Raw genomic sequence first — 26380 nt, forward strand, 5'->3', positions numbered from 1 at the left:
TGCACCTCAACCCCCCCTTGTTGATGGCTACAGTGAATGCACATCCCCAGCCCCTGTCACTCCAAAACCAGACAGTAAATACACAAAACAGCAGAGGCACACAGAATGGTTAAACAATAAAATGCCTGCCTTCTAAAAGTGATTAAGGAAAGGGGTTACCTCCTTGATAGTGGCCAGATAGGACGTAGCTTGAAGTTTTATGGACAAAAAAGAATCCGGCCACTGTATTTGCTTGCTGCTGTTTATTAAAGCAGACTTCAGACCAATGTATATAATCAGAGGTCTTGGCTTTTTATGTTGCCAATATTTAAGCTTTCTTTTAAATCATTTTCTTGTTTAGGCAAGCCTGAGCATCAAAAGATACGCTTTTAAAATTTGAATAAACTTTAGACAAATTATACTTGAGAATAAACATTACATCAATGAAAACAAACATTGAAACATCTCATAAAGTGTATGAAACATAAATCTAAATGTATCATTGTTACACCAGTTTGTGATTTGTCACACAAAATAATCAATAAGCGCTCTCTTATCATCTATTTAATTTTTGTCAAGAGAGTTGCTACCCATGGGGTTTGTGCTTAATGCCCTTAGGGTGAACCAATGTTTAATTCCCTGTTTTTTCGTCTTTTAGCTACAAAATGTTTTGATTTCCCTCATGGAACTAGAGAAAACAGTGCCGACACGTTTCATATCCCTTGACTTATCATGGGATTGTCATCAGGGCTGTAACTTGGTGTAATCTGTGAGCGATAAAAAATGTGAAAGACTTATTTAGTACTTTAATATCCCTTCGCTTTTTACCTTAACCTTATCGTTTTAAAAGAATTAAAGGTACCTGAACTCTTGTTAAGGATTTCTTCCTTTATTTTTGGCTTTAGGCCAGTTTGGATACCAACGTGTTTCCCTTTCAGGTAATTCTAGGGAAATAAAAACTGTGCTATAACGTTTGTGGTTATTTTGGTGGAATTAGGGGTTTCAAAAAAATATATGAAGGGCTTACTTGTGTTGTATGTCGACCACATATGCTTCTGCAATTTGATTCCCGCTTTCTTGCCGCGGACAGTGCTGTTAATACAAAGCAAAGGACACGGCTTTGTCTTTATGCTTCAAAAAAACACTATTTTGTTTCGGAGATGTTAGAAACAAATTATTAAATCGCTTACTTCGGTAAAAGAATGTAGCCGCAAACACTCAGGAATGTTTCTTAACAACTTCGTCACGATGTTGAATGTTCTATCTGTTAAAATTAAAATGAATTAGTACCACTCAAATTAGTATTGCGCGTTAGTTCCTAAATTGTTAATTTCAGTCAACAATTTTTGGACTTGGCCCTTTTTGCAGGGTCATCCCGAAACTTTTCGCCTTTCTCTTAGCCTTTTTTCTGACATGGTGTTGGTGGTTTTAGGACTCTGGGCACTTTAGCACTGCTGTCCAGTGTAAAGTGCGTGTGCTCTCTGTGTTAAATATGGTAAGATTGATCTACACCTGTTTGGCCTATTTAATTTACCTGTCAGTCCCTTGTAAAGTGGTACCTCATATACCCAGGGCTGGTAACCTAAATGCTACTGGTGGGCTTGCAGCGCTGATTGCGCCACCCACCAAAGTAGCCTTTCAAACCTATCTCAGGCCTCTGCCATTGCAGGGCCTGTGCGCGTAGTGTTACTGCCGCTGTGATGTGGCACCTAAGGTGTGTGCCATGTCCGTGACCCCCCTTTTACTACATGTCAGTCACCCCTAAGGTAGGCCCTAGCTAGCCCTATTGGCAGGGTGCATTGTAGGTAAAAGATGGGACATGTACCTTAAGTGTGTGACATGTCCTGGTAGTGACAAATAGCCATTTTGGTTTCTCAGTACTGTGGGGCTGCCCTCCCATAGGAATGCATTGGGGATTCCCTGATAAGTGTTTCAGTGGTAATTCCTGATATGAGAGGAGCAGCGTGGTCAAATTTGGTATGTTTGAAATAGTAATAATAAATGCTACGCAATGGTGTGCGCAGATTTATTATGACTATTTTAGAAATGCCACTTGTAGAAGTTGTCATTTCTGTGTGCTATGTGTCTGCCTGCCTGATGTGGATTGCATGTCTGGCTGTTGAGTGACAGGGGCTGGTGAGGTGTGTGTGGCTCCAGGAGGGGCAGGGTGAGTCAGTACCAGGCTGAATGGGACATCTGCATTGGGAGTAGTGGGAGGAGTAATCCCCTGACCCTGAATAGGTCTGTGCCTAGCCTGTACAATGCTGGCTCCGCCCCCTGTGGTGTGTCTGATCACCGAGCCCCCACCTGGCAAAGGGGAAGAGGAGCCTGGTAAACAGAGTGCTCCAATTCCCCCCTGAACCAGTTTTTGCTGGTTCCCCCAAGCCATGCACTGCAGACAAAGAACAATATGAGTATAAATATAGGGGCTATAGCCCCATGAATGGTGTGCTTTTTGTGGGTGCCGTTTGGTGCCTACTTGCAGCTGGCAGGCTGCTGGCCTGCCAGGACGAACTGCCACTGGGGATGGACTGGCTGCCCAGCTAGGCAGCTGAAGGGTCTGTTTGCCATAGAGCCTCAGCGTGCTGGCCTGTCTGTTGCTTTCTTTGCCCAGCCTTGAGCCCTTGAAATTTTGCTTGAGCGCCTTGAGAGCACTATCTATCTTTTCCAGGACGGGGAGAATGCTGGGGCTTTGCAGCACCGAGCTGCCCATCATTGAGAGGGAATCCCCGATGTAGGGATTCCCCGTGTTGCTGATGGAGGAGCGGGAGCCCACCTCGCATTGGTGTCCTGTGTTGGCAGGAGCCTACCCCGCATTGGTGTTTATTACGAGTGGGAGCCCACCCTGCGTTCATGCCACAAAACGCGGGAGCCCACTCCGCACTTGCCGAAGGAGAGCAGGAGCCTACCCCGCTGGTGGGTGCCCTGCAGCCGGGAGTTACATTTAGGAGAAACCCCGGCATGGGGATTCCCCCGGGTTTCCAGGAGGAAGCGGGAGCCCACCCCGCATTGCGGTGATCCCAGAAGCAGGCGGGAGCCCGCCCCGCACTTGTAAGCATGGAAAGGCGGGAGCCCGCCCAGCATTTGGAAGGAGCCTGCCCCGCTGTTCTGATGACGAAAAGTTGCGGAGGTGTTGCTCCGTAGTAGGAGGAAGCCAGGCGGCTGTTGCCTGGTTGCGGGCATTGCACGGAGGAAGACGCCCCAAGAGGAAGTCAGGCAACTCGGTTGCCTGGAGGTAGGCGGGGCTTCCATGCTAGGGAGAGCCCCGCGTATGGCTGGAGAATAGCGCAGAAAACTGCTGGACGACTCAGAGCCCAGACGGGCCACCCTGCCGGAGATCCGCGTGCCAAGTTGGAAGAGAAGGCAGGCCATCTGGAAAGGGGGATGCGAGGCCGCAGTACCTTGGTCGTGGCCATCAAGAGGCCATACAACCGCCTGCTGAAACCGGACTCGCCGGAGCAAGGGTGAGTCCGGCTGTTGCAAGGGGTGGGGGTAGTAGGATTCCCTTCACCCGCAGTAGCAGCTGCCCAGAGTGGTAGAGGGCAGCTGCCTTGGTTAAGGTGAACATACCGGGCCAGGCCGAGGGGACCCAGTGAAGTTGCCTTGAAGTTGGGGACACAAGGTTCCCAGGGCCCAGTTTTGCACTCAGCTGCACCACAGGAGAGTGGGCAGCTGCCCCACGGGGCATTGTCATTATTTGAGGAGACGGAGGGAAGTCTCTCCACCGACGGGGGCATTTCTTGGGTGGCACATTTGTTGTGGCTGCATCGGCAGCCAGGGAGGCCAGTGTGAAAGCCTTGTGAGGGCCAGTGGGTTCTAGGGGACCTGGTGGAATTTGGTGCCCGTGAACAGTGACAGTGACGCCCAGGAGGGGCTAACAAGCTGTGTGCACCCTAACAGCTAGTACTTGGCCCAGTTGCTCAGGACCCATGGTAGGTCGGGTCACAGGACATCAGGAGTAAAAAGCCCCAACTCCCACAGTTGGACCAAGCATCTCCCGCTTGTCCTGTAGCCATCTAAAAAGCGTTTGGCAGTCACATTTGATCTTGCAGTTAAAACAGGGCAAAATACTGAACCAGCTTTTTGGGTAATAATGCATAATTACACGTAATTCGGGGGGATTTTACGCAGTTTTGCAAACTAAAATTATGCATGTTTTGCTTACGGTTATTCACCACCACCTTCATTATGCATCGCCCAGTGGCAATTGATAACTAGATTGGATCAAGGGAAAAGAATGAAGACTGCGTGCTGCTTCTCTGCCCTGATTAACAGTGGAAGAGTTTTCTTTTCTCGTTCATGAATCGTAGCTTCAAGGACTGGAGAGGCAAGTGTGCTTCTCTGGTTCAGAGATTTATTTTCACCTACTTTTTATTATGTATTCGTTTTATTTTAGCATAGCATGAGCGTGGCCCAGGGATTCGTACCAAAAGACTGACTTGCAGGTGCCTAACTAAATGTACATATGTATGTACATGGGAGCTTTGCAAATCTGAGGTCATGCTTACAAATATTCCGTGAAGGCAACAGGATGTCCAAATAAAAAGAAGAGTATTCAAGCAAAAGGAGGGACGAAGGAGCTATCACCAGTAAAAGTAAAGTTGATTAAGTAAAACATTGTTGTGGAAGCAATATCAGCAAGTTAGTATCGACTGCATTGCATTGGTGGAAAGGAAAACACATCAAACATGACAATCGAGGTCAACGTCCTGAAAGGCAGCATGTTAGTACAGTGGTTATGGGAAAATGGGGTGATTAGTGAGAAATAGTGAGGTATAAATCCCTAGGCAAATCAAGTTAAGCTATCTGTAGTTTGTTGGTAAATATATGCCCAATTAGTGCATTTGATTTTTTTGAAATATTGGAGTGCAATTCATATAAGGCGACTAACACTAACTAAATTTAAAAACATTCATTTAATGGCATATTAAAAACAATTCATCATACAACATAAAATGCAATTTTTAAAATAATTAAAATGTTACACTTTTTATCTCATCACGTAATAATTACACAATACACATTATTTAGTGGCTGGCGAGTAGGTTCTTTCTCGACGCGCGTTTCGACGCAAACTGCGTCTTCATCAGGAGAAGCCACACGTTAACCTATAACATAATGTAATAGTTACACTCCAATATATGATACTTCACAAGTCAATTTATTTTTCGACCTTCACCGACACCTCTGTGACATAGTAGGTATATTTTTAACTTTCTAATTTGTGCTTTTCATTCTTTTCATCAACAGGCGAAATTGCATTAATCGTCGTATCGTTTAGCTACCTTATTACTTTTTAATCTAGGCAAATTATTCGCCATCCTCTTTTTAAGTGATTAATTCAGAAGTGATGCATGCTTACGTTGTTTGTATTATAGATACGTTTCTCACACTCTGGTAGCTATGCTTCCTTTACTTCGTTACTGGTTTTAGGTACTGGAAGGCAATGATATTTATTTAAGTCAAATATAAACCTTCACCTATGGTTTGTAGGAATAAATTCCTACCATCCAAGAACACAAAAACAGAGTATACCATTTTCGCAGTTTTTAAGAGTTAGACGGAACTGCACAAGACTAACAGACTTTGACAATCAGGCTGTCTCTATGAAACAAAAATTCATAGCTAGAGGATACCCACACCGATTGGTGAGGGAATCATATAAAAGAGCTAGGTACTACGACAGAGATCACCTTTTAAAAGGAACCTCTAAAAAAAGAACTACACAACTTGTATGTGTCACTAAACATTCGACACTCAATGCTAAGGTAAAACAAATCATAAACTCCAACTGGCATATTTTAAACAGTGACCCTGCACAAGAGTACACCATACCGAAACCCTTATTTGCTTATAAACGCAATAAGAATATTAAAGATATGGTAGTACATTCAAGATTCACGAAAGCCAACACTTTCATACAGAAAACAATTGATGGAGATCACCCTGTGAAGGGAACCCACAAATGTTTTTCTTGCAAATCTTGTGACTCTGTCCTTGAAGGAGAAAATCTGACCTTTAACAACTATACAATTCATGCATCAGAGATGTGGAATTGTAAGACACAAAATGTGGTTTACCTTATCATATGCCCGTGTAAACTAGGTTATGTAGGTGAGACCTCTAGAGCAATCCAGACAAGGCTCACTGAACACCGTTCAGCCATTAGAAATGCTAAACTCTCTGCCCCTCTAGTAAAACACTACATTGACTTACAGCATAAACCGGAAGAAATGCAATGGAGAATACTAGAAAAAATTAAATGTGTAACAGAAAATGAAAATAACAGAATAAGAAAGTTGAGAGAAGTCTTTTGGATTTTTTCCTTGAACACAGCAACAAATGGGCTTAATAATGAGCTACCCTGGGAAAATGCAATTTAATTAAATAGATAGTATAAAATTAATAAATTCAAAACAGTAGAACATCCTGTATAACTAATAAATATACCTGTACATGTAATTATTTACCTTTGGACAGTGATTACCTTTCCTTATTTCGATTTTATATAATTTGTCAATAAAGTTTTTTCTTTTGATAAAAGAAAAAACATGGCAGACTCTTGTCCCACTGTAACTCCTATTGGCTAATGTGGGAAGAAAACATAAAGAATCTACACTCAAGTAGCCAATAAGAAATCAATTCCCTGAATTAAATTTATCTTAGTACCCTCGATACCCAATTAAATCACTCTATAGAAATTAGAGCGACAATCTCCACCGATCCATGAGGCCAACCGTTACAAGTCTATGTAAAAGAATATGATCGGATCAAAGTAACCAATAGGATCACAGCGTCCTACTTGTTACCCAACCGGAAATCCAGATAGAGATTAAGGACTATTGACATAAGTATCCACCAAGAGAATGAGATTGGATCCTAGTAACCAATAGGATAATAGCATCCTACTTGTTACCCAACCGGAAATCCCGATAGAGATTTAGGCCTTTAGACATAGTATCCACCAATGAAATGTCGGATAACTCGCGCTCGAATACGTTTAAATATTACGGAGGAAAAGGAGAACATAGAACACATGACAACAGACCGAGTAGGACGCCGAGACGCCGCCGGTTCCTTGATTGTTAAAACCATTTTAAGGTAAGAAATCCATGACTGCGATCCTCTTGTTATTTTCAACTAAATAGGTGTCTTACTAGCTATACGCATTCACTAAACACGAGAGGAGTTGTCCGACACTTAAGAGTGAAAGCAGTCCGGAGTAGATAACAAGTCACGATTAGAACAATATCGATAAACTTAGAATAAGAGAATGCCTTTGACGTTAATGAACTGTCAATAAGAATAATCCATAATATATAACGTAGATTTTAAAGAGAGTCAGACACATCCCCTAAGAAACCCTACTTGGATGCAAAATAAAATCACTATGTCTCGCAAATTTAGATAAACATAACAAAATCTGTTGGAAATCACTATACATTTTATTTATTATTTTTTTAGCTTTACCTTGATGACGACATTCGCCTTTTTATCAAAAATAAACCATCGTTGCCATCATTTACGACGTTAAAACGCCCAAATAGGTAAATTATTGAGACCTAACAACAGGAAATGAGTATATTTGACCCAGAAAAATATGGATATGTACAAATTATTTGTCTCTTCGTTTTCAGTATACCTAGAATTCTATCAGTTACCGTACAATTTTAAAAGAAAGAAGAGATTATCGTATTCAGAGAACAAACCACTGTAAGTTGTCATTAAAAGAATTTATTCCTACAAACCATAGGTGAAGGTTTATATTTGACTTAAATAAATATCATTGCCTTCCAGTACCTAAAACCAGTAACGAAGTAAAGGAAGCATAGCTACCAGAGTGTGAGAAACGTATCTATAATACAAACAACGTAAGCATGCATCACTTCTGAATTAATCACTTAAAAAGAGGATGGCGAATAATTTGCCTAGATTAAAAAGTAATAAGGTAGCTAAACGATACGACGATTAATGCAATTTCGCCTGTTGATGAAAAGAATGAAAAGCACAAATTAGAAAGTTAAAAATATACCTACTATGTCACAGAGGTGTCGGTGAAGGTCGAAAAATAAATTGACTTGTGAAGTATCATATATTGGAGTGTAACTATTACATTATGTTATAGGTTAACGTGTGGCTTCTCCTGATGAAGACGCAGTTTGCGTCGAAACGCGCGTCGAGAAAGAACCTACTCGCCAGCCACTAAATAATGTGTATTGTGTAATTATTACGTGATGAGATAAAAAGTGTAACATTTTAATTATTTTAAAAATTGCATTTTATGTTGTATGATGAATTGTTTTTAATATGCCATTAAATGAATGTTTTTAAATTTAGTTAGTGTTAGTCGCCTTATATGAATTGCACTCCAATATTTCAAAAAAATCAAATGCACTAATTGGGCATATATTTACCAACAAACTACAGATAGCTTAACTTGATTTGCCTAGGGATTTATACCTCACTTGAAAGTACCCTGCCCTAGGAATTACATAACTATTGTACAGGGGGCCCCTGTTTATTTTCTTGATTAGTGAGAAATAGCCTGGTCGGACAAAAAAAACAAGGAGACAAATAGGGAGAGGTGGCAAAGTGCGAAGTTTACAAAGTTTTAAAAAGAGTTGGTTCCACTGACTCTCCCAGCAACAGGGACACCTTTTCTGCAATCATAAATGGCTGCAGGAGCAGTTGCTTTACATCTGTCTTTCTCAAATGTCCCTTATTAGACCTGTTACCTCTGGTGCATGCAGCATCTCCTTCAAAGAGTCCGAGCCCCTCCTGCTCCACAGTGCGTCAGTTGCTCCACGAGTCCCTTCCTATCTGCACAGCAAAGTCCCTTTAGCCTGTTCCTCCTTATACACACACACACACACACACAGATATCTTGCACTCCCCTACATAGGCTTCAGCCAGTCCCCCTGCGCTATCGCCCTGCATTATCTTGAATTGCTATTCCCATCCCACCTGTGGCAGGAAATCAGCACATCCTGTGGACCACAAATAGCTTAAACCTCGTTTTGGTAAAGTGAGAAGAATTCAGGCCACTTCATTTATCTTCACGGGGTCAAGTTTCCAGACTTCTAACCACTAAATTAACATAGGGTAAACCCCTGCCTGACACTAATCTGTTTATATGCATATATCTATGTATCTAAAAATTACATAGCATAAACTAAGACAAAAGTCAATGGAGGGCTATATAGGATTAGAGGGAAAGACGCAGTCAATCATTGGTTGGAGTGAAAGCTAGGTTCTGAGAGTTACTTTGTCATGATGTAGTGTTAATTAGAGAAGTGTCCTCAGCTCTATCCTAAACTGAAGCATGGTTGGGGCAGATGAACAAAATGATGTTGTTCCAGATCCTGGGTGCATAAATAAAAGGCCTGTTGCCTTTATTTTTCTTTTTTGTACTTCTTTATCGCCCGTCTGATGGTGTCCTGGCAACGGGAGTGCCGAAAGCCACTGGAAGTCATGAGTTTGTGAGCATGATAAACAGAGTAAAAGTCATGATGACTCAGTAGATGTTGCAGCTGGTTTTGAAAATAGTGCAGGCTGGCAGTAGGAGCCATTGGAATTTCTTCAGTTGAGGGATGATGACGTCCTAGTTCTTCAAGCCTTTCATGAGACAATCTGTAGCATGTAGGATGCTCTTAAGTGTGCTATGAGTCTGGACGGCTGTGAAACATCTTGTAAGAGTATGAGGGCTTGAACAGCATTTCTGAAGTCACTTTCTGGGAGGGATTTTGTCACTTATTCCAGAATCGGTAACTGGTTCCAGGACATCTTGGTTTTCTTCATAGTGTGTTTAAGGGTGAGTTGGGTATCCAGTGTAAATCTGTTTGACTTGGCATTGTTTGATAGTTGGGCTCATATAGCTCCAGGTTCATGTCAGTGAACCAGGTTTGGACTGGTTATTTATTGTGGGCAAGTAGTGTTGGTAAGGTGGAGTTGAAGGTAGGGCTGTGATATCTATGTCAGAATGAGGTCCAAGCAGTTTGATGCATTAGATAGAAGCAGTGGATGAAACTTTCAACAGGGGTTAATGTCATTGGCCTATTAGTGTATTTTGATGGTCGGATCGGAGTGTAGAGTGTCAAGTGCCTCTATGTAGAGACTGAAAACAACAGGAGACAAGATTGAATCCTGGGGCACTCTACAGGTGATATGGATCTTCTGGGACCTAGGGTCACCCATGTGAAGGAACTGGCATCAGTTGGAGAGGTAGACCAGAACCAATGGATGACATTGGCAGTGAACCTATTCTGGACTTCAGAGGATGGATGAGGGTGGGAGGATTGATGTTGTTGAAGGTGGCTGAGTTATCCAACAAACTCAGGAAGGTTTTGAGGACAGATGAGAATAAAAAACCATCTTCAGAAAATGTGGCTTTGAAAAAGTTGAGGATGTTAGTGGAATCTGCAAGAGACAGGGGTTTGAAGGATGACCATTGTAGGCTACAGCTCAGAGATGAGATGAGGTAAGACAAAACGCAAGCTTAATGCTGTTGATGTGTTTTCGGATCTTCTGCAATTTTGTTCACTGCAAAAGACGTTGATGGCATAGTACTTGGCTGAGTAGTATGGGACTGGAGAACCAGGCAGGAGACTGATTAAGGGCTTGATGGTCTTGAATAGTGTTCAGATTCTGTTAGCATCTTAATTGATGGTTTTAGTATAGTACTAGGTTTCGGCTGATGTGATGAGTTCCTATATGTAATGAAGAACCTAGCTGTATCTTGCCTTTTGAGGCTATTTACCTCAGGGGGAGTCACTCACACAAGAGAGTTTTGCTTGTTTTGCATAATATCTAACGTATTTACCTGTATAGGATAACAGACTGCTGTAGAGGACCTCCCTGCAACATGCATCAGTTTGAGATCAGCCTTCAAAAACATTTGGAGGCAACACCTCACAGGCGCATCAGATCGGATCACGGTAAACCTTTTATCAGTATCTCAGGCTTCTTGTCACTGGTGTGCTCGATTGACAAGGGGGAGCCAAGCGTAGGACAGGAGATGTGTGTGATCCGGCGGCAATGATACCCATCGATCAGGGATCAATACACAATAAATCACCACATTGGCCCATACACATTCAACCCAGAAAAATCTCTGATTGCGCCGGGGGTCAATTTGTTTCGAGTGTTTGTTTATATCATTCCTTCACTTCACTGTTTACTGTCAACTCTTCCTCTACTTGATCGATGGATCAATTAGTTGAATAGTTGGTGGCAATGATAAGTCTAATCTGACTAAACATTTTGTTAAATAATTCAGACTCATGGTGTGGTTAATAAATTAATTTTATCTTAGATTTCAGAGTAAATGCCCATAATGCATCAGGTCACAATTACAGAAATAAAAACCAAATCTCATGGAATGACAGTTCAAATCATAAATCTTTACTCAAATTCTCAACGACATTGTGCAATGAAGGAGTGGATAGAGTAAAAGACATAAGGGTTCAGCAAGATTGAATTATGCCAAACAAATAATAATACCTAACAGAAAGATAGATGAAGAGACAAAAGATTAATCTAAAGAAATACGTAATCATTCATTGTTGCTGGAGTGGATAGGTGGAGAGACACAAGATACAAGTTCAAATACATAAATTCAAGAAAAATTTAAAGGACACCTAATCTATATACGAACCTAGTAGACTGAAGGAAAATCTGGGAAAACCACCCTTTGGTCCCAAGGGATGACCAAGATTCCCTAAGGAATCATCAGGAAGATGTGGAGAATCTGGACAGGTACGGGATAAGATGGGAACAGCTAGGCCTCTCAGGAAACCGACGGATAGCGGTGAATCTTCCCTCCTCTCTCTCTAGCAGCATACCAACTGCCTAGTCCAACTCCAGCCCTAAAGTTCCTAAATATATAGTATAAATTGGCATGTTCATCCCTAAAATGTTGCATTTACACTCTTAACTTGCCTGCTGATTGGTGGGCTGGGGAGGTGGCACTGTCACACCATCATGAGTCTGTGGTTTATTCACTATTTCCTTTGTATGCAAACTTTCCCAGGGTCTTCTTCATAAATTTATTAAAATGTTCATGTACTTGCAACAATTTATATTATTTTATTAAGAAAGCACAGTTCTTTCACTGGGGCGTCTCCAGTCTCACGCTCCTGTTCAGTAATTGGCAGGTGATGCATGCACTGGCCTTCACTTCTTTATGTCATCTTCTGCGCACAGCGTCCCTTGCTCTCCATCATGGCAGAACGAGCTCACTCCTAGCAATACCCCCTCCCACTTCGGCGAATTTTAATAAAATGGCGTCTTCACTCAGCACACTAAAGTGGATAGAAATGAACATTTATTAATTATGTGATAATGAAACCATCATTGTTTACCTCCCACCGTTCTCTACTTCCTGTTTAAGTTACCCGGCATTGGCAAAAGTGCAAGGAAGCAGCATTAATCATTACTTTAGAAGCGGAATGCGACAAGCAATACTGAAGCACTTGCGGCCAACTCATGCAATTTCTTAGTTTCTTCAAAAAGACAACAGTTATTACAATGTAATGCGATTACGGGTTAGATAAGAACATGCACAAAGCAATTCCCCTGTGTTTATGTGGGTGCATGTTAGATTTTGCTACTCCTACTTACTGTTAGTACATATTATGGGGGCACATGATCCGAGCAGGTTTCAATTTTGCGACACCCTGCTCCATCATGTGTATGGTCTATTTCTATCTCTAGTCTATGTTGGGTAATGGTGGTGAGCTACCTTCACACTGCAACCCCCTCAAGCTCTTTTTTCTATAATTGCAGAGGATAGGATATCAGGGTAAGCAACTGTGGACCGCAACCGCCTGAAGCTCATCAAAGTTGTAGACAAAGTTGTAGATTCTCCATCCGGTGCCCCACTCCTGGATCTGAAATGTAGTATTGAGATCCAATATGCAGATAAGCAGGACACGAAGGAGAAGTAGATTAAGAGATAAGGTTTAATCCATATCCAATCACCCATGACCAGAAAAGCAGGTAATATTCCAAAGAACTACAATTGTTCTGCCAGTCGTGGAATCTAGAGCATAGAACACTCTAAGAATGACAGAGATGCAAACAAGCATCACTTAAGGAGACATAATAAAAGAAAGACCAAACTATTGCATTTTACCAATAAAATGGGAAACAGTAATGTAAAGCAGCACATAATAAAATGTGGAACAGTGCACTACACTCAACCTATTGCAATCCAGGAGGGCAAATAGCACACGTCTCATTATGCGTACCGTGAAATCAGGGAAAATGTCCACAATTAGGGCTGTATAACTCATCTCAATATCTGCAAATCAGACTCTGGGGTAAATTACAAACCGACTAATTATCACAGTCTGAGCTAATGTTATTTAGCGAGTGCACAATTTCTAGCTCCCTAGAGCGCTTATTTCATAATCAGGACACAGGGGCTGTAACCTAGCTTCCTCTTGGGAGAGTTTAGGCTTACACATTATCAAGTTAGGCCTGGCTGCCCTGTTTTCAGTCTTCCAAATAGCAGGTTAACATCAGACGTCAGGTGTGGCAGCTTAACTCCAGGGTTCGGATAATGCTGAATTTGAAATCAGTACAGCATTTAGAAGATACGAATCCTAGCTTCTTGGGAAAATGTGCAGTTCATGGAAAAATTGTATTTGCAGAAACTGCACGTGCTATAAAGAAGACCCATCGTGGCATCTACTACTTACAGTGAGATGACTTGGCAAAACGGGTCCACCTACTTATTTATATATAAAAAAGGTTTTATTATAATCTGACATGACTATTTGACCATGTTGTTTAACACACTTTATTCTACCCATGCACCAGTTTCTGTATCTGACACAAGTAGAAAACATTGTGAAACTATTTAAACAGCAGAATTTCATGCTCTTTTCAAAATGACATTTTCAAGGAGCTTTTTGGCCTACCTTATAGTTTTAGTAAATATGTTTTTTTGTCAGTTAAACATAGTTTTCTATGTAGTTACATTTGAAATATATTCATTTTAAGGGTGTTAAAAGACCCATTTGGTATTCTGCATCCAAACAGCACATTACGCACAGTTAATTACGCACTAAGTAGAACTTTGATTGCACATAAACTGTAATTTCTCATTTAAAAACAGATTTGTAAGGTTGACTGAGTTTTTGCCAGTGTTTACTTCTGGCGTGGTTGAAATAGATGGATGTTGTTATTTTTCTTACAGTGGCAATAAAATTAGTAATTTCCTTTACAAATACAGTGGGAATTCTGAGATTTGTGTGGTTGACACAGTGGGGGGCATGCTCCTTTCCTACTTTTTATAAGATCCGTGAAGGAGGTACAAAAATAACCCAATTGAAAACTATTCCATCACCAAATCAGCCATCTTTGTTGTGAGAGGGAGTCCAGAATCTAAATCAGCAGATAGAGTTCAAGTTAAAACTTTGATACATTGCTTACTTACATGGCAACAAAATCAGTAATTTCCTTTAAAAATATAGTTTTAACAAAAACACTGGGATTTTTGTGGCTGCCACGGTGCAGGGTATGCTTTCTGCAATATCTGAAAGATCAGAAAATAAGTCACATAAATGATCGCTTTTAAAAATATTCCTTAATCCAACTAGCCATCTTGGTCTGAAGAAGGAGTATTCAAATTTTATTTATTATGTTTTGGCTCTCGAGAGGGCCACATAAGCATATACAAACAAAACAACACAATCTACAACAATACAAAAATATGAGGCATGGTATTCATATCGTAATAGGTACACTGCAAACCCATAGTCCCACATAGCCAGGCCGGCACAATGTTCCAGAAAATTTAATAAATATCTAAAAATCCTTTAAAAAAGTTAAAAACATAGGCACAAAACATTTCATTTGGTGGGCAATAAAGTGCATGAAGAAAATCTTGTAAAGTGACAATGCTAAGGCGAAGACAAATTACTTTAAGCCATCTCTTGCGCAGGCTTCGTAACGTAGGACAAATCAAAAGTACATGTATACAGTCCTGATTATTTAATTTACATAGGTTGCACAACGGTGAAGTGCCGTACCATTTAGACAACAACACATTAAGAGGGATTAAGTCATAACGTAATAAAAACCAAAACCTACGAATCCCATGTGGCAGATTCCACTGGGCATACGGTTGGGGCTGTTTCAACCTATAGGAGGAGACCAGCAGCTCCACATTCCTTTTATCTCCAACTGTTTTTTTATCGGATTGAAAACAATACTCCCACGAGGCCTCCCTAAGGACCTGTTTTAACTGCGTGGGAGAGTAGGAGAAAAGCACGCTTTCATCCAATCTAAGGATATTCACAGCCCTTCTAAAATTGTTAACAAGTTTAGAGAACTCCTTAAAATTGCCCAAAAGTTCATTTTTGAGTAGGACTCGCAGGGTTCCTTCTCTCGCTCTGGCTAAGTTGGCGACCCACCTTATTAAGGCGCACAGCCCCTGAACCCAGGCACTCCTGAGTCCGAAGTCCAGCCTACACGCAGCCAGTGAACAAGCATTATTAAAATTCGAGAGGGATCTTAGGAGTTTTCCCTCGATCTTATTGCAAAAGTCCCAATATTTTATCTCAATTATTTCTATACCGTACAAGATGGTAGCGGGGATTTTAGCTCTAAATGCTTCTAAAAGACTAGAAAAATGTCTTTTCCCCGTTGCCAGGTATAGGGACTTTAACCCATTACCTTGGGCAAGAGCTTTGCAGGAGCAATGCTCTATATGAGGATTCTCGCTCATGTTGGATGAGAATATTTTCCCTAAAAACGTATAACAAGTTACGACCTCCAATCTAAGCCCTCCGATGGCCCAACCGAAATTTGTAGAGCGACATTTCTTCCTACCCGCAATACACATCACTTTACTTTTATTAATATTGATCTTCATATAATGCTCGCCAGCAAAATCCTGAAGAGCCTGAAGCCTGTTGGCCAGACCCGCAGGAGTTAAATCGAGCAATAAAACATCATCGGCATACATCAGACAGGCTATTGGCACCCCTCCTATCAACGGTGCGATCCCCACACTACGGGACACAGCTGCAGGGAGGTCAGTTGTATATAGGGAGAACAACAGGGGCGCCAATAAGCAGCCCTGTTTAAGGCCATTCTGAGATGGTATTTTAGCCGACAACCCCCTTTCACCCCCCATTAAGACCCTACACCAGGTCTCAGTGTGTAAAGCCCGTACTAAGTCCAGTAGGGGAGGAGGGACACCCATCCCCATCAATTTTCTCCACAGCGTGCCCCGATCCACTTTATCGAACGCTGTGGAGAAGTCTATAAAAGCGGCATATACAACACCCCCTCTGACCTGGACATATTTGTCAGTGATAACCTGAAGGGTTGTAAGGTTATCCAGAGTGCCATGTTCCCTGCGGAAGCCAGTCTGTTCCAGAGGCAAAATGTTGTGCTCCTCGACCCAATCGGAGAGAGATCTCAAGAGGCATTTCGCAAAGACCTTTCCGATGGAGTCGAGGAGCGCAATCATACGATAATTACTGGGATTGTCCCTTGCTCCCTTTTTGAAGATAGGGACCAGAATGCTTCCCCTCCACGATGCAGGGACACATTTAGAGAAATGGCATGCCCTAAACAGGGGATACAAGATTTTGCTCCAGGTTGAAGGGTCTTGTTTTAGAACCGTCATCGGGAGCTCATCCGGTCCCATAGCCCCAGAGGTTCTCATGTTTTTTATAGCCAACTCAATGTCCTTCTCAGAGGGAGAAAAGACTGAGGCCTCAGGTGCGACATGCATGAAGTTATCCACACCCATGGTCCCAATTCCTGCATACAATTCTCGAATATGAGAGGACCATAGATCTTCTGATATAGCTACGGGAGTAGGAGAGTGACGCGTACCACATCCTTTCCCGATTATTGCCCAAAAATCTTTACTGTTGCCATGAGCAGCGGATTCCCTTAATTTAATCCATACTTCATCCTCCCTGTCCCTTTTAATTTTTCTCTTAAGTCTGCTTCTCTTTCTTTTTAACCTAGCGATATCTTTCCCACGTTCCAATATCCTCTCAAGGTACTGTGCCCGGATAAGTTTGTTTAAGAAGAAGGAGTACTTAAATACTAACAGTTAAAGAGTTCCAGCTGGAATTGTTACATTCCTGACTACAATTCCCCTTTCAGAAACTTCAAACAAAAAACACGGAATCTAAAAAAGGAACAGATGAATTATTGTTGCACCTCAGATGTGACTTTTCAAAAGTGATTAAATTTTAAAAATTGTCAGTCAGCTGCAGCTTCTGACTAGCCCGGCCTGCTAAAAGCACTCGCCCAAAATCACGAGGTTGGCTGTGCGTCCTACATGGATTATGTAGAAGTGACAGTAACGTGTGCGCGCAGCCTTACCCCCACATTGCTGCATACAACACGAATTTAATTAATTAACTGGCGCACATAATAAAGATTAGGCGGGAAAAAAGTCACCACGTTCCTGTAGCAGCAGAACGTTTTGTCCGTCTAGTCTAACAGAAAGCGCCTTGACATCCCTGGCGCGGTATGGTGCGCCCTCGGGCTCCTTCCAGACAAACTGGCAGAATGTTTTTATTCCCTCCGGAGCTGTTCCCTCTCCCTTCCTATCAGGTGCTGCCCATATCCGTCAGCCCGAATGGGAGCTGAGTTTGCAGGCTGACAGGGGATGGAGAGGGCTGGTGGTGCTGATGTCAGAGCCGGGAGACAGCTCTGATTGGATCTAATTAGACTTTGCAGCGGCAAATAGACAGGCTCCCTGCATGACTGCCTTCAAAGTGGCTGGTGCCAAACAACTAGCAGAGGTGCAAAAAAGTAGGAGCAGTGCATTTGCAGCCCTGCGAGCGCGCGGCGGGCTTGGAGGGAGCTGGCAGGCACTCCTGCAGGCTGGTGTCTGCTCGGTAGAGTGCAGCGCTGCCGCGCGCGCGCCTAGAGTGCCAGCTGAGGGGATCAGAGGCACGCCGGCGATCAGAGCAAGTGACTCGAGTAATAACACTAATAGAAGCAGAGAGAGAGAGGCACGCAGCAGCAACTGGAAGGAACCTGCGACACGGCGCACGTCTGTCCACAAAAGAGCAACTCTTTCCTGAGGCACGTCAATGGCATCAGTTCTGGGGAGCAGCAGATCTCCCGGCGGCCCGAGCAGCCACCAGCTGAAATGCAAATCTAAAAGGAGACGGAGGCGAAGATCAAAGAGAAAAGGTAGGGTCCCGTCTCAGTGTTCCCCTGAGACTCTCTTTTCTCCCTACCTTTTGGCGTTGGTTCCCTTCCTCTTTTTGTTGCTGTTGTTGTTGTTTACCGGTTTGGAGCATGTGCGCTTGTAGTTGCCATGCTTGGGACAGAGGCAGCCTGGAGCCCTGCCGTGCAGGTGCGCTAAGTCCTTCGCGCGCAGTTCGCACGCGCCAACAAGAGAACGCCGACGCTGAGGAATCTCTCTGGGAAGAAGGGTTCGTGTTCACATGTCGGCTGGTCATTAGGCGAGCCTGTCAGGGTAATTATCAGGATGCCTCTGTAGCCGGGCGCGCCGAGTCCGACTGGAGGACCCCCTGACACCGCGAGGCTTCGGCTGTCCTCGACAGAGCAGGGCATGGGTGGGCACGAGGGAGGCATGCTCTTCCTCAAAGCCTTGTTTTGAAAACTGGGGGTTGCCTTTGTAGTCTGCTAGAAACTCCTGGGCGAGCAGCAGCTCTTTTGCAGAGATGTATAAGAAACGGGGTATATAGATCACTTTACATGCACTGCCTGGCTTCCATGTGGTCCATAAAGAGTATCTAAGCGGAGTAAATCACAGAGATTCAGTAAAAAGTGAAACATGCAGTTTGGAGAGTATGTGCAGGGAAAGCATGTGACTGAGAGTTAAATGTTGAAAATATTCCTCTATGTTCTATGTGTCTGTGCTTTATATATAATTCAAAACAAGGGCTTTTACTCGCGTATTGTATTAATGTGCTACACATCTTAACTCGTTTTCTCAAACAAAGACATGCTTTTTCTAGAGTGATCATACCACAATTCACAAGCCAAACCTCAACAATAACTACCATGTACCACTGAAGGGCCGAAGGCAACCTCGACAAACTTTTTAGAAAGTGAGACATCCAATGTGGTCACGTTGTACTTGTGTTGGTCTCCACCAGCATATTCTGCTATACCTGAACAGCACTGTGGAGTATAGTCTGTAGCAACAGAGTTCACACACGTGTGCACTGATATATCAGTGCATTTGCATCTCATGTTCATACTTTGTGTCGCATAATAGGTTGAACAAATCTTCAAAATATAACATAAGTAGGATCATTCAGAGTGTTTAAAAATTGCAGTAGTTACAATTTCAAAACTACACATATCAGTTTTGACATAAAGTTCTAAAATATACTTCCTAAATGTTTACGTTCAATGTTTGCAGCATCCAAAGTATATGCCAGTGAACGGCTACGACACAGCCATAAAACTACGCTAGTGAAACTAAATGAAAGGCCTTAACGGGCTTTGATGCAAAGTAGTGACGGGATGTCATTATGCCAGCATCAAGGATTAATTTTTAGTGAGTCAGCTGTACCAAATGTCAACCAAGAAATTGCTATGCCATGCCATGCCTGTTAGTTTCAAGTCACCTTCTGTAACCTTTGCATTGAGAGTGATTTCCTGTGCGCTTTGAACAATGAACATTAAAACACGATGTGGTTGGTACATAGAGTGAAACGCAACATGTTAGTCACTCAACTTTTTTTGTTTACATCTGTAGTCTCTGTCCCATCAGTATCAAACTCTCAGGTTCAAGTTGGTGCTATATGTCAAAGCTGTTCAATATTTAGAGCATTCATCCTGCAAATTCAGATATTAGACATTAAAAAAAGTTCACAACATACCTAATTCAGCAAAACCAGATGATTAAGGATTTTGGAAATGTTTGCATTACATAATATTTTGCCCCCCAGCAGCCAAAAATTGTATGGTGCATTTATCAATACATGCAAAAAGGACTGAGCGAGACTGCCGAGAGATGCTTTTTATTCTTGACCCCTGACGCCCTAACAGTGTCATAAGAAGACATGCGCCTATATGATCTATATAACCTGCTGCTCCCAAATCAATTTTTGACTGCTTTCCACTAATGTAGAAAAATACGCGATTTTGCCCAAAAAATTGTGCTATAGGCTCATATTTCCGTTGACCTGTTTCCACAATGCTGTCTTTCGCATGCACACTGCCGAAAAGTTCAATTTAAAAAAGAAAAATGCTTTAAACCATTACCCTCACCTTGCACTAAAGTAAATCTGCACCCATGTTTCTGTGTGTAGGTGAGTCCCTAAAAGATGAATGAGGAAATCACTTTACACAAAAAGACCACAAGACACTGTTATCGGACATGACAGCATTAGTCACCTCGCGTGCAATTCTTCTTGTCACTGGGGCCTCCGATAAATAGCTGTCAGGGGATGCTGATATGTAACGACCTAATCAGGCAGTGATAATGGACACAGAATCTGATAGCTGGTTTATTTAGTCTTGCACCTTCTGATATAAGGTTAGGAAAAAATGTCAAATAGCACAGCAGAATATGTCTCCTTTGTTGTTTGGTTCTTCTTGTCAAACGCATGCATGCATCAGCTGACAAAATGCCTACTCTAAAAGGGTTTCTGCAACCAAACAACGCACATCTGCGCAAGAGATGAGTTACAATTAGCCCCATTAGGTTGCCTGATGAATTGCATAAATGTGCTACCCTGGAATTTGAAATGTAATTGTTATGCTTCATTTTGTTTCTTTAAATTGATTTTTTCTGAAAATAAAAATAGAAAAGATCACAAACTAAAATCAAAGTAGCTCTCTGCTAAATGAGGTGTGTTTTTGTTTCTTGGAATATTTGTTATAGACTGTAATTTCCCATGGTTCCCAGGCCCTAGAAAATATCTGAAAGGAGTGATATGAAAAGGAAACATTGGATCCATATCACAGAAGGGGGTTATCCAACGATTCCTGTATGCACACTTCCTTCCTGCAGTAGAGCGCCTATCAATACTGTTGCAATAGAATTGCGATAGAGCGTGACCAAGGCTTGCCTTCAAAATCCACTATACCTCCATCATAATAACAGAGGAAAAAATAAATCTATTGACCACTTGCAACATGACCAAAACTTTTATTTCAATTTGAGAAATGAAGCGTCCCTTCTCCCATTAAAATACGTTTAATTAAACGCGTGTTAGAGTTAAAAATCATGGCCAGTTAAACATACAAAGTACAGTGTTATTGCAACCTAACCATCAACATTTTAGAAAATTTGTCACCTCTTTACCTGTCACAGATGAATATCCTTTGTTGTCCGATTTCCTTAGAAAACAATACTGACAGACTAACTTCATTGTTTCTTTGTTTATATGAAGAAACCGTAAGTTTAGCTAAAAGCCAGAACAGGGATGTACACATACATGTGTGCTTGTTCTTTGACAGAAGTTCACAAAGGTCAAAGTTCTTTAAGGAGAGTGAGTAAATTAGCCAAAGGTAATTTTATTTGATTCTTGTTAGTTTGTGGATCCCCTGCACCAAATAGCAAACTGAATGCTTGTTACTGAGTAAGAGCACGTGGTATAATATAAAATTTGCGTGAAGGCATGTCATTTCAAAGCTTGAAAGGATGATTTTTGTAATAGAGTTATGATTTTCGGGATTAAATAAAGGGCACATTTTGATGGTAACTGTTTTGATCCATATGCATGAAATTAATTTCTCTGAAAAGGAATTTGTTATTTTATTAAAAAACTTTCATATGTTTTCATATATGTACTATGGACTGATGTGAAGTTCAGATGGTCAATATATTAAAATCCTCCGTGTTTGAAATCCTTTTGCGAAGATCCATTACTTGTACTGAGGAGGTGTCGTAAACACTTGATGAAGCTGCTGTTGGAAGAACGTGAACATTCAGTGCCAGGGGACGGAGAGGATTGTCAGTCTCAATAAAGGAACACACCCGTTAGGAGATAAATACAGCGTAGTAATGGATGTCAGTCTGCGCATAGTGTACCTGGCATTTTTTTCTTTTTTTGATGCTGAGAAATAAATACAGAGCACACCTTACATACCCAGCAAGCTAAAAAAAGAAACCCTTTAACAAAAATGGCAAATCAATTAAGGAACAGTAAATCCTTTTTATGTACAGCTCCTTAAAGTGGATTTGTTAGACACTGCTTCTTAGGCATGAATTGCTGTCTGTTCCATTGTCACGCTAATGGATGGTACATAATGTTTTAGCCAGAATGTGTGTAAAGTGCATTCAGACTTCTGCTCAGGCAATTTAAGGCTTGCAAAAAGTTATGCTGTGAAAGTAGGGCAATTTGGCATTCAGTGAGATCCATTACAAATACAGAGAGGAGTCTAGCACTTGTAAGTGGTATTGACAAATGTAGAATTTCAGGCAGTTGAGCTTATAATCACCAACTACGGAAAGGCTTCAGTGATCAGTAAACCTGTGTGTCAGTCATTACTTTTTGTCACATTACTTCACTGTCACACGTACAATGAAGAGGCATGATTCACTGGTTTATGCCCTGCAGCGATTACAGGTTCTGAAGACAAATGTAGAAACCAGTGCATGGCCTGCAACACACGGCTGCAGTTACACCTGAAGATTTAACCTCAGTACATAAATGTCAGATGCCCGACAAATAGGTTAATAGTTGACCTGCAGGACTGTTATGGATTAGTATTGGAGGATCTCTTGAACTGAAGTAGATTCCCAGTACCTAAAAACAAATGCGGATCTAGTCCACTTTCCTTATCTTGCAAGTCAGTCTAAAGATTTGGACTTAGAGTCCCTATTTGTTTTGATTGATGGATGAATGATTGCGAGTACGTCTCAATACTTCCTGACTGTAATTTTTTCAAAATGTTACCCTCTTCAACATGAAAATTATTCAGGGGGAGAAGTTGTGCACCAATCCCTAGTCTTGTGTACCACTGTTACCACAAAGTCCCAACTTCCCAAACTATCAACTAAGGAAAAGAGACATATTAAAGTAGAGCTCTGGTAAAGTTTGTGTTTACCTTCAAACAATTTATTTTGTACAACCCTGCAAAACGTAAATACTTTTAAGCGCACAAAACCTATATACGTGTGAGGCATAATGTAACAGCAAATAACAAGAAAAGGTTATCAAAACATGGCCAAGTGAACTGTGTTGCTATACATCGGAATCATATTTTCTAACTAGTCATCAACAGTCAACTATAAGTAATGGTAAGTCACTCTATACTTCCTCCAAAAAAAAGTACATTTCACTTACATTTACGAGACCATGCAAAGACCACCTATGTAGATCAAGGAGCTGGCGGTTATGGAATGCAAAAGGAAAAACCTAAAAACAGATATCCACTACTCTGCTCTCCTTCTAAAGGGTAATAGCTACCCTACCCCTTTATCTGCCTCCCCAGTTGTCCTGCCTTGACTGAGGAAGATCTCTTAAGCTTTCCCATTTGGAGTACCACCAGGTGAAAGCTGAATGGCTTACCATGTAAACAAAGTGATTCCTGCTTACTTTCTTTGAATCGGGTTGTGCTCCAATTAGCACAGAGTTGACACTGCTTTGGCCTTCGATTTTCAACAGATTACTCTGCATTCAGATTGTCTTCTAAAAATGTTTCACCTATCGTGTATCTTTCAATAGTGTCTGACCTTGTTCGATAAAGTGTGGAGTATTGCATATGATTTTGTGTTTTTTAGATTGCCCAAGGTTTCCATACTATTTTTTTATCATGGCATGTTGATAAATGTGGATATTGATCCACGAACATAAATATATTCAAAGAAATTCTGCAATCCTCAAAATTCTAAGTTTATAAAAATACACTGCTTGGAATATGAAGGGTATTATTGTTTAAGTGTGAAGCTTTCTGTTCCCTCTTGGCGAATGCTTTGTGTTTTTATCCTTCTCTGACATTACATGTGCATTGATAGTCCCCATTTGGACAGCAGAATAATGTCATCCGTTTAGAAGCAATGAAACTGATGAGATGGGTAACTAGAAGATGATCAGCTTTTGACAGACAATTAATTAGGTAACTTGCATGTTTTGTGGACTAATTTGAGGATGGTAGCTAATTAAACCCTGAAATTATGGCACATTTTGCATTTGCCTTTGCAAACGGGAGTGTAAATGTTATGACCGTAATATGGTCAATTTCAGATACTTGATTCCAAAAATGAATGAAAAAGTTTGATATCAGAAAGGTTGTTTTTTTTTTTTTTCGAATAGCATTTTATTTTTGCCTTTGTACAATGGTCTGCTACTGTATGTAAAAAGATGTTTACAATTGTACAATTAGGACAAAGGTCAGACATTACATGCACCGCGCCTGTCTTCTGTCTGCATATATAGGCATTGAGGAGGATTGTGACTCTTACCAGGTAAATGCTGAGTTCATTTTACTTTTGTGGAGTGAATTTAGTTGTTTGTATGTCTGTTGTGTAGACGATTCATCTCCACCAGCTTCAGGTAATCTTTTCTTGGAACTATTAAAGCTGGACTTTATTAAAAGTTCGTGCAAATCAAGAATGCGCAAAGCGACTGCAGTCTAAACACCAGGAACAGGCAGAGCTTGTCGACGGCTCCTGCGGGGCAAAAATCAAAGTTGGCAAAATGAAGAAAATAAGTACACCAGGTGGATGACAGAAGTAGGATTATTGTGAAATGAAATCCCATGAAAAATTAATGAAATAGAAAGATTGTGCTAAGGCTGGAGGTAGGGAGCCGGCCTAGTGCCTCGTCTCCCCGCACCGCCAAAGTAATAAACGAGCGTGTTTCATCTTGGCTGGGTTCAGGGACACAACTCCTTCCCCGCGACAAGCTCGTGTCGAGCCCCGAGATGCGAGAGCTTATCTCCCGCTCTGACAGCTCAAGAGGAAGGGCTGGATTTGGCGATAAAATTAAATCGATTGCACCTTTATCTGCCATCGAATTCCTAATCTTTTTGTATTATATTTTCTACTCTTGCCTCCCCGTCTAAGTGATCCGTGTAATAAGACCAATTTAGGATTGCATGAAGGGTGTGAGCTAAGGCGGCGCGAGCCTAAACCTATTAAGTAAATAGAGGACATGGATGGCTGAAGATGGAAGGATTCAGTATCATTTTTAAATTAACTCTCACTATCGTAAGTGAATAAACTGAATCACAATTTAGAGCAATTTACCTTAATGTAAACTTTATACTGGTTGCAAATATTGTATTCCTACTTTTCATAAATAAGCTTTAGGAAGATTTAAGAACTCTGTGGAGACACCAAATCTGCCTAGTATTGGCACTTTCTGTGACCCGGGTTTCTTCTATTTACAGAGGATATTGACATATTTAGTGCTCTGTGTATCATACCCTGATCTGGAAAATGCAGATCAAGTTCATAGAAGTGGGTTTCAGCACTGACAAATAAAATAGAAAAAATGAAAAGCTAACACTTTAGAGTAAACTAAATTCTAAAACAAAAAAAAATGTATTGATTTTGTATGTATAGTTGTGTGTAGGTGCATTCGTAGATATGTTTAATGGAATCGTGTTTCTCTAGTGTACCGATATGTTTCTTTAACTGCTTTCCTGCAATAATGTGCAGATTCATGTATGCAGCAATTTAGACATATTTATATATATTTTTAAAATACAAGCGTAGTCCCAGTTGGTAGAAAATGCATAGATCACCTATATGTTGGACTAACCGTCTGTGTTTTGGATTGCTTAGTCAAACAATATTTTTGTAGTGATATGCTATGATGCAGATTTTATACTATGAACACTGACGTTTACTTGAGCGACAGTTCATGACCTGTGGGTTACTTTGCAAAAGTGCACACATGTTAGTTACAACTTTACATAAAACTATGTGCACCTACATAGTTTACCGGGTGGTTGCAATGTGAGGATGTTGAGCATTGAATGTAAGCGCTGCTGCTTATTTCCACCATTTATGTTAAACTTGTTTTTTCTTGTTCTGCATCTGACATGGCTTCTGTTCCTACAGTATCACTGAAAACTATATCTAATATATGAAAAATAATCGTGGAGAGAGCTAGGCATAGTGTTTGTGCATGTTTAAAATTCTCAGAATATAGCGGCGTGCTTTTTAAAGTAAAAAGTGGCTTATGTGTTTAAAAGCACCTGTAGTTCAGTTGTCTCCTTTGCCACTAGTCTCCATACCACACAGGTCTGCAGGGCGATTGCAAATAGAACACTGGTTCTTGTGCCACCCCGAGTTATGCAACGCTAGAAGTACCAGACAAAACCCCAAAGACTGACCTCTGAGGAGCAGATACTTGAACCATGGGAATTGCTGCTGCAAGAATCTGCTGAATAAATGTATATGGTATTTCTATAGCACAAACCTAGCCAAAAGACAGCGGGCGCTGTACATGATCAAAGTCAATGAGTAATTGAAGAG

The sequence above is a fragment of the Triturus cristatus genome, chromosome 10 (genome assembly GCF_964204655.1).
Source record: "Triturus cristatus chromosome 10, aTriCri1.1, whole genome shotgun sequence".
Lineage (NCBI taxonomy): Eukaryota > Metazoa > Chordata > Amphibia > Caudata > Salamandridae > Triturus > Triturus cristatus.